This window comes from Lonchura striata, chromosome 2 (assembly GCF_046129695.1).
Source record: "Lonchura striata isolate bLonStr1 chromosome 2, bLonStr1.mat, whole genome shotgun sequence".
In the NCBI taxonomy this organism is placed as follows: Eukaryota; Metazoa; Chordata; class Aves; order Passeriformes; family Estrildidae; genus Lonchura; species Lonchura striata.
The window spans coordinates 88,086,161-88,093,692 of NC_134604.1; positions in this window are offsets into that span (position 1 = coordinate 88,086,161).

Sequence of the window (7,532 nt, forward strand, 5' to 3'; positions counted from 1 at the left end):
ACAAGAAAGTATTCAAGAGGTGGATGATTAAAAGACATTGCAAGGGTTTAGGAACTTTTCCTGGGGTCTAAGGGACGTTGACTTCTATGCAAACAGTGAGCCCAGCTGCAATGTTTAAGGTTTTATGTGTTAGTCTCTGCTATAAGTCTCTGAAACTAGTTAGCTATTCTGTATTTTTCTCAGGTTCTGAAGACCAGAATGATCAAATATGATGGGACAAGGTATTGCAGGCAGGAATATTGAATTCCCTGACAATGAAAACCCTTAGGTTTTATGTGTTATTTCAAGCTATCTCCATGCACAATGATTTGTAAAGCAGAGAACAGCCAAAGTTTATGACATAAATGCAAACTGTTCAAGGAAAAAAACCCAAACATTTAGAGAACACATAGGTGTGTCTTCCTTTAACAGATCTCTTACTGCTTTTTTCCTGGTGAACTTGATCATATTGTTAAAGAATTGTGCATCTTACATTATTACATAATTTACCAAATATATAAGAAAAAGGCATTAATATATAGTAATGGACAAATATCTTTGTTACTTTTAAATTGAAGGCAGATGATTTCAGCTGCCTCAAGGTTCCTACTCATGTTCTGTAATCACAATTACAAAATTTAGACAAAGGCTCTCAAATATAGAAATCTTAAGATAAATGTTCTCAAATAAAGTGGTTTTATGTCTGGAAACTGGATAAGGAAATTGACTAGCAATTAAAGGAATGAAATACAATGAAGATCATTTATCAGAGTCCTAAGGAAAACAGACCGAGTCTAATATATTTGGGAGCAGAATTACATAGTTGGTTGATTAAAATGATATCATCAATATAGTACACTTACATACTTTAAGGTGTTTGACTTGTTACTGGATGGTTCTTAAAAACAGGTACACAATAGATGCTCAGAAGTGGCCATCAGCATGTGTGTTCAGAAATGCCTAGATGATCCTCTTATTTCTATCTTTTTTTCCCGTGACCTGGTAATAGCAATTGAATGAAAATTATTGATTTTTATGGATAATGGTAGAACCAGGAAGAATATGCAGATTACTGTCACTACACAATCAAAAGTACAAAAGTTCTGTTTTCATTATATGTAAGGAATGTAAGTGTGAAATGCATCATGCTAGAAACAAAGTATGAGGTGCACCTCTCTGTTGTGACAGTGATTATGAGATGAACTTGGTAGTCATAGTACTCAGCCAGCAACTGTAAGTTTTTTATCGTTATTTTGTTTCCCCCCAGAAAAATTCACTCATCTTTCTTATAAGATATAGAGGAACCAGAAATAAAAAACCAGGAAAGCTTTATTACATATGTGTCAGTTTTTGTTTGTATACTAATGCAACATTGTGTCTAGGTCTGCTGTCCTAATTGAAGATAAAGAGGGTTTAAAAAAAAGTAAGGAGAGAGATATTTTAATGGCAGAAGGAACATTTCTAGCATTGGGCTGCCAGAGATCAGATTATCTGCAGCCTTGTTGGGCTATTCTTGTCTCAAATTATGAATGGGAGGAGAACTAGTCTGTGGGAGAATGTCGGAGATTCAGTTTGCTCATAAGAGGAAGGGGTGAGGAATCTTCAGCCTTTTAGTGAAAACATGTACTGTAAATATTTTGTGCCACCTGCCAAGCAAGGGGTTGAGACAGTCTGCAGCTGCTCTTCCTCAGCCAACTCTGTGGCTGTGTGTGCTCTAAGTGACATAGCGACATAGTGAAAGCATTGATGGAAGTAATCTGGAATCTAATAAAATTTTTTGTTAAAAGATCCTCACATTACTTCAATAGTGGAGAAAATTTTCAACCTTATAAATTCTTAAATAAAGTTTGTAAAATACTTCTGTGAGACAGGTCTAAGAGAACTGCTATGATTTATTCCAGTAAATGGAATGTATTCTTGAATTCCTGCATTACAAATAGGTAAGGTCAAGACCCTCAAATGTGCAATTTGTCATCAAATTTAGTGAATCTAACAATGACTGACTTCATTCTAGCTTACCGCTTCAGATCATTATGGTAACTTCAACAGTAATTTCAACTTTTCATATACAAATTGAGCGAAGTAGAAAAAGTTACAATCCAGTGGTCTAGAACATTTTACGAGGTACTTGTAAATGAACTTGAGTTTGGAATCTGCTGTTAATCTTAAAGACATTTAAAGTGTTATCTGTCTGAAAAGATCTGTAAATTTAAGGGATGTGGAAAGAAACCTCTTAATTGATGCCACCCTCAAAGCTGTAAATGAATCACATTGGTATGTCAGAGAGACTTAGAAAGCATTTATAAAACAGCTTGTTAAAAGAAGGAATTATTTCAGGCATCGGGTCTACTTCTTCCCTTCTGGAGTTTTTCATGGCAGCATAACGAAGGCCACATGGCTTTTTGTGTTTCTTTCAATTAATGTTTAACAGATAAAATCAATACATTGGGAATGGTTTAGATGCTATTGATCCTTCTCTGGAGCAGATGGTGGCTAGGATGACTCCTGTTGATCTCAGTCTTTTTTCTGGTGTATTAGAGTACTCTTACATTACACACATCATTCCCCACTCTCTATGCTGGACCCCCTCCCCCAATCCTTTACTGCTTCAAAGAGCACTCTAATTTATTTAAATATTTATTTTAAGTTCAGTGGCTCTGTAGAAGCTGGAAGGGCACAGAAGGACATAAAGACTAGTTCCTCAGACTTCCTGAATAAATCCAAAAATATATATATCAGAAAGTGTCTGTGCAGTAAATGGAAGTTGTTACAGCCCCAGAGTGAGATTCATAGTAGCATCCTGCTATGGAAGGACCCATGTAACGGGAATGGTGAAGAAGACTCCAGCTTTTAATTTCTGACTATTTATGCATAACTACTTTTATAGGAAACTTCCTGAAATACCTCCTAGAATTAGGCAACTCATTCATTTCTGTGAAAATTGCACATGTGATGTGTCATGACTTTAAAGTGTTGAGGGGAACACTACTGGCATTGGCCTGGCTTTCCTATAATTATATGAAAAATCCAGAGCACTCACAATGGTGATGTGATAAAGGAACTCAGATGCACATTCTTGTACTTCTGATGATTCTAGTTATCTTGTCCAGTTTGGAAAGACATGGATTCATCACATCTTGATTCAGTGTTATGACACAATTAAAAAAAAATTATACTTTGCCTTTTTACCTATTTCATATCATGTAGATTTAATGCAAGATATAATATAGAATGGGATATATGAAACAGAGTGATCCACTCAGTCATACTAAAGTTTTGTCTTCCTTTCTGTGGCTGAATAAATCTCCGATGCTTTGTAGTGTCAAAGTCCTGAATACAGAGAGGGTATAAGGCAGGGTCCAAATGGGATGGTGATTACAAGTCTGTCATGTGTTCCTGCAGGTGGCTAACAGTGGGTCCTGGATGCACAGAGATGTGTAAAAGTAATTCATCATAAAGAAGATTTTTCTTGTTGGTTTATTAGAATTCCTGTTGAAGCTTTTACTGACGTATGGACTGCTTATGTCTCTTCTGTTCTTACTATTGTCTCTGTAATCTCATTGTAGCTTGTGCTGAATGAATGACTCAGTAATAACCTGAGTTCAGAATAGCTTGATTTCCGTCTATTGTGGGGGACTTCAGCACATTTCTACAATCTCCACTCAGGTTTTACGTGACTCAGCTACGTAACCTTGCTGCAAAGAAGGTAGATGGTATCCTGGGCCTTATTAGGCAAAGCATTGCCAGCAAGTTGAGGGAGGTGTTCCTTCCTCTCTGCTCACCACTCATAAGGCCACACTTGGAGTGCTGTGTCCAGTTCTGGGCTCCGCAGTACAAGAGACACATGAACACTCTGGAGGGGGTCAAATGATGGACAACTAAGGTGGTGAAGGGACCAGAGCATTCTCTCCTATGAGGAAAAGCTGAGAAAATTGGGACTGCTCCGCCTAGAGAAGGCTCAGAAGGAGTTTTATATAAATACCTGATGGAGCCAGGCTCTTTTCAGTGGTGCCCAGTGACAGGACCAGAGACAGCGGGGACAAGCTGAAACACAGGAGGGTTGCTTTGAACATCAGGAAACATTTTTTATTGTGAAGGTGTCACACAAGGAGGATCTGGAGTATCCATCCTCAGAGATACTGAAAAACTGCCTGGACATTGTCCTGGGTAATCACTTCTAGATGGTCCTGCTTGAGTAGGGAGGTTAGACAAGATGACCTCTAGAGGTCCTTTCCGACCTCATTCACTCTGTGATTGTGTGACTTGTGATCTGATTTTTTTTAGTATTAAGAATAAAGTGGTTGTATCTCAAACTAGTTATTCCAGACTCTCTCTTGGTCAGTGAACAAACCAAACCAAACCAAGAACCACCCAAAGTGATTGTACTTTTAGGGCATGGTTGCTTGCACATTGAAGTGGTCATCCAAAAAAAGGTTAGAAAGACTGTGCCTTAAAAGTGGTGTATGACTGTAGAGGAAACCTGAAGTGACCAGCTTAAAGATGAACTTCAAGCACACATTTCATGGACAAGAGGTGTGCAGGGTACACTGTGCAAGGCTTCTGGCTGTTTGTCTGCCTAGTACTCTTCTGACAAGTGATCGTATCAGTGCAATTGGTAACATCTGCCCAGCTGGGGAAGATGGACAGAATGAGGATCGGAATCAGCGGGTGAGATACTCCCATTGCTGTTCAGAACTGTAAATGAGCATTGAGGTCTCAGAAGGACTCAGTTCTGAGGCAGTTGCTGAAATTGTTTCTTGGTATGTAGTGAGACATGCAGCCAGTTCTAAAAGGCTGTTTTTAGATCATGGGCATATCTGCCAGCACAGATAAGGAGCTGCCTGCCAATTCCAAACAGACGCACCCGACACTTACTCAATCACACACAAACATAAACAAGCAAATAAACAACATCCCCTTCCCATAAATATATTTTTTTACACTTCAGATGGAAAAGGGAAAAAAAGAAACAGCCTGCTATTGTTTTTTTGATTTTTCTTTTCTATTTTTAAATAGAAGGAGGGGCTCAGATATTATATTGAAGCTGAAACTATTATATGCATAAATAAAATATGCAGATTCAGGAGTTAATTTAGTCCTATCTGGTGAATAAACAGAAATAAAATAAAAAAACTTTTGCAGCTTTTTAAAATGAGCCTGGAATCTATCCATTATGTAGGTCCTTCAATCTTCACACTATGAGTCAACAAAATCCATGAATGTTGGGCTTAATTAGTCAAATTGATTGAATATTAAAGCTGTTTTAATTACTTCATTGTCATTATAGTAGGGATAAATTTGACTAAGTCATTTTGGTATAAAATGACAATATTTCTGCAGAAATTTAGGAGTTTTGAAAGGAGTTAGAGAATTACTTTGTTTAAGATTGAAATAAATAATTATTATTTTGCCTCGATAAGCTTGTTCCTGTTTTCTCTCCCTTGAAACTTTCTCTCTTCTATTGAGGAACCTTCAGAATTTAATTTAATTAAAGAAAAAGGCCCTTTGACTTTCTTTGAGTATTCAAGTGGTGGATAGCATGAATTTTTAAGCTGACATAACAAGTCTTAACATGGCTTCTGCTTCATTCTTGACATAGACAGGCATAATACTGGTGATGTTAGAGTATTTGGAAGATAACACTGCCAGAGAATGTGCCATAAATATAAAAGAGAATAATTAAATTAGATCCTCTCAGGATGAACATGCTAAACTGAGACCGGAGTGCATGTACAGTATATTAAAAATAAATACTTGCACTGCACAGGCAGTAATTCAGCTGTCATTTGAATTTAGTGAAACTTCCCATGCAAACTGATTTCAGTGAAGCTACTCACAAGAGTAAATTACTCTCATGCAGAAACAGGCTCACAGAGTCACTGACATATTTCTGTTCTGAGGGCAGGTAGGTGCAACATGACTGGAACTAGCCGTTTGATATTTTTTGGTAGTTTGTTTTATTAGTTGTGGTTCAGTGGCTGAGAAAGGGGTCTAGAGTTCTCTTTTTACTTCTGATTTAATGTTGGAAAAGTTCACTGTTGTGACATTATAAGACCGCCCATTATTTAGGATGAGCTAAGTGGCATAGTGTTAAATTAAACAGTGCATTAGAATTCATTTTTACTAGATATCATGAACAACTTTATAAAATGATTTTGTTTATGTTGTGACTATCTGTATCTTTGAATTTCACTGTATGAAATTCTTGAACTTTGGGTCAATGCTTTCTAAGGTCACCCATATACCACCAACATGGTTGGGAACTCCAGTTCACTGAGTAGGATTCAGTTGCAGATGAAGACCTTTGCAATCAGACATCTCCATGGGAAATACAGATCTTGAGTTGATCGAGGTCTGGCTGGAACACTCAGTGGTGCCTCCAGGATGGTCTGACAAGCTAATAGAGCCTGGCTTCAGAGGTAGCCTGAGTGGCACAGGTGGTGTGAACCTGGCCTGTAGTTGTCACTCAAGAAAGGTGTTGGCTTCCTTTAAGTCCCTTGTGGTACCTGCCTGGCCAAGGTAGATGCCTTAGACATCCTGGAGTACCCAGCTGTGGGAGGTGACAGCAAGGCCACCACATCGCTCCTTCCAGACGTGATTCAGTCACCATCATGTAGGGTCCTATTGTCATCCAAGGGGAGAGGGGACACGTAAGATCCCATGTGGGACTAGCAGGTATTTTAAAACAGAGAGGGAAATATGGCATGGCAGCTGAGAGCCAGCAGGATACTCTGGAACTGGCTAGAGCTATGTGTCTGCCCAAGTGCCTGAGCAGAGCCCTTGAGTCTAATCTAGGTTGTGATGAACTGCTCTCTGGCTCCACTGAGTGTGATCACTACTTATTGTGATGGAAAGACATTTAGCTTATATGAAATTGTTTAAATTTGGGTATGGTAGTACTGAACAGAATCCTACTTTTTTTTTGGGTTTTTTTAAAGACATGTTAAAATAGAATATTTGCTGGAAGGGACCTACAGCAATTAGCTAATCCACCTGCCTGACCCCTTCAGGGCTGACCAAAAGTTGAAGTATTATTTCAAATTGCAAGTAATCATTTTTATTTTATTTTATAGCACATCCTATGTGTTCTTATTTTTCCAGTTTTTTTTTTGTTTTCTTTAATAATGAACAATAAAACATTGCTTTCCAAAATTAGGTTTCCGAACACCTCTCTTCTCCTGTATCAAAATTAACTGCATCAGTGGCTGTCAGGAAAACCAAATATGACAAAAAGAATCTGTTTGAATATTCATTTGCTGCTCTGAATACACTAAAATGCTAAAGTGCAAAAACGGCCACAAAATATTAGGTGTGCTTGTGTATGAAATTACTATAGTATCAGGTTTGAATAAAATATGATTAATAGCAAATGTGATGTTGGGCAGATTGTGTAGTGGTATAAAACCACTGAGGACACAAGACCAGTTCATCTGTGTAGAAATGAAGGGAGGTGGTAGAAACTGTGTTTTCCTTGCTGTCCTCAAGCATGCTGTTGCACTGTCCAAACCAATACTGGCATATTGAAAGCAGGAGTCCCTCTGGAGTCCAAAGTT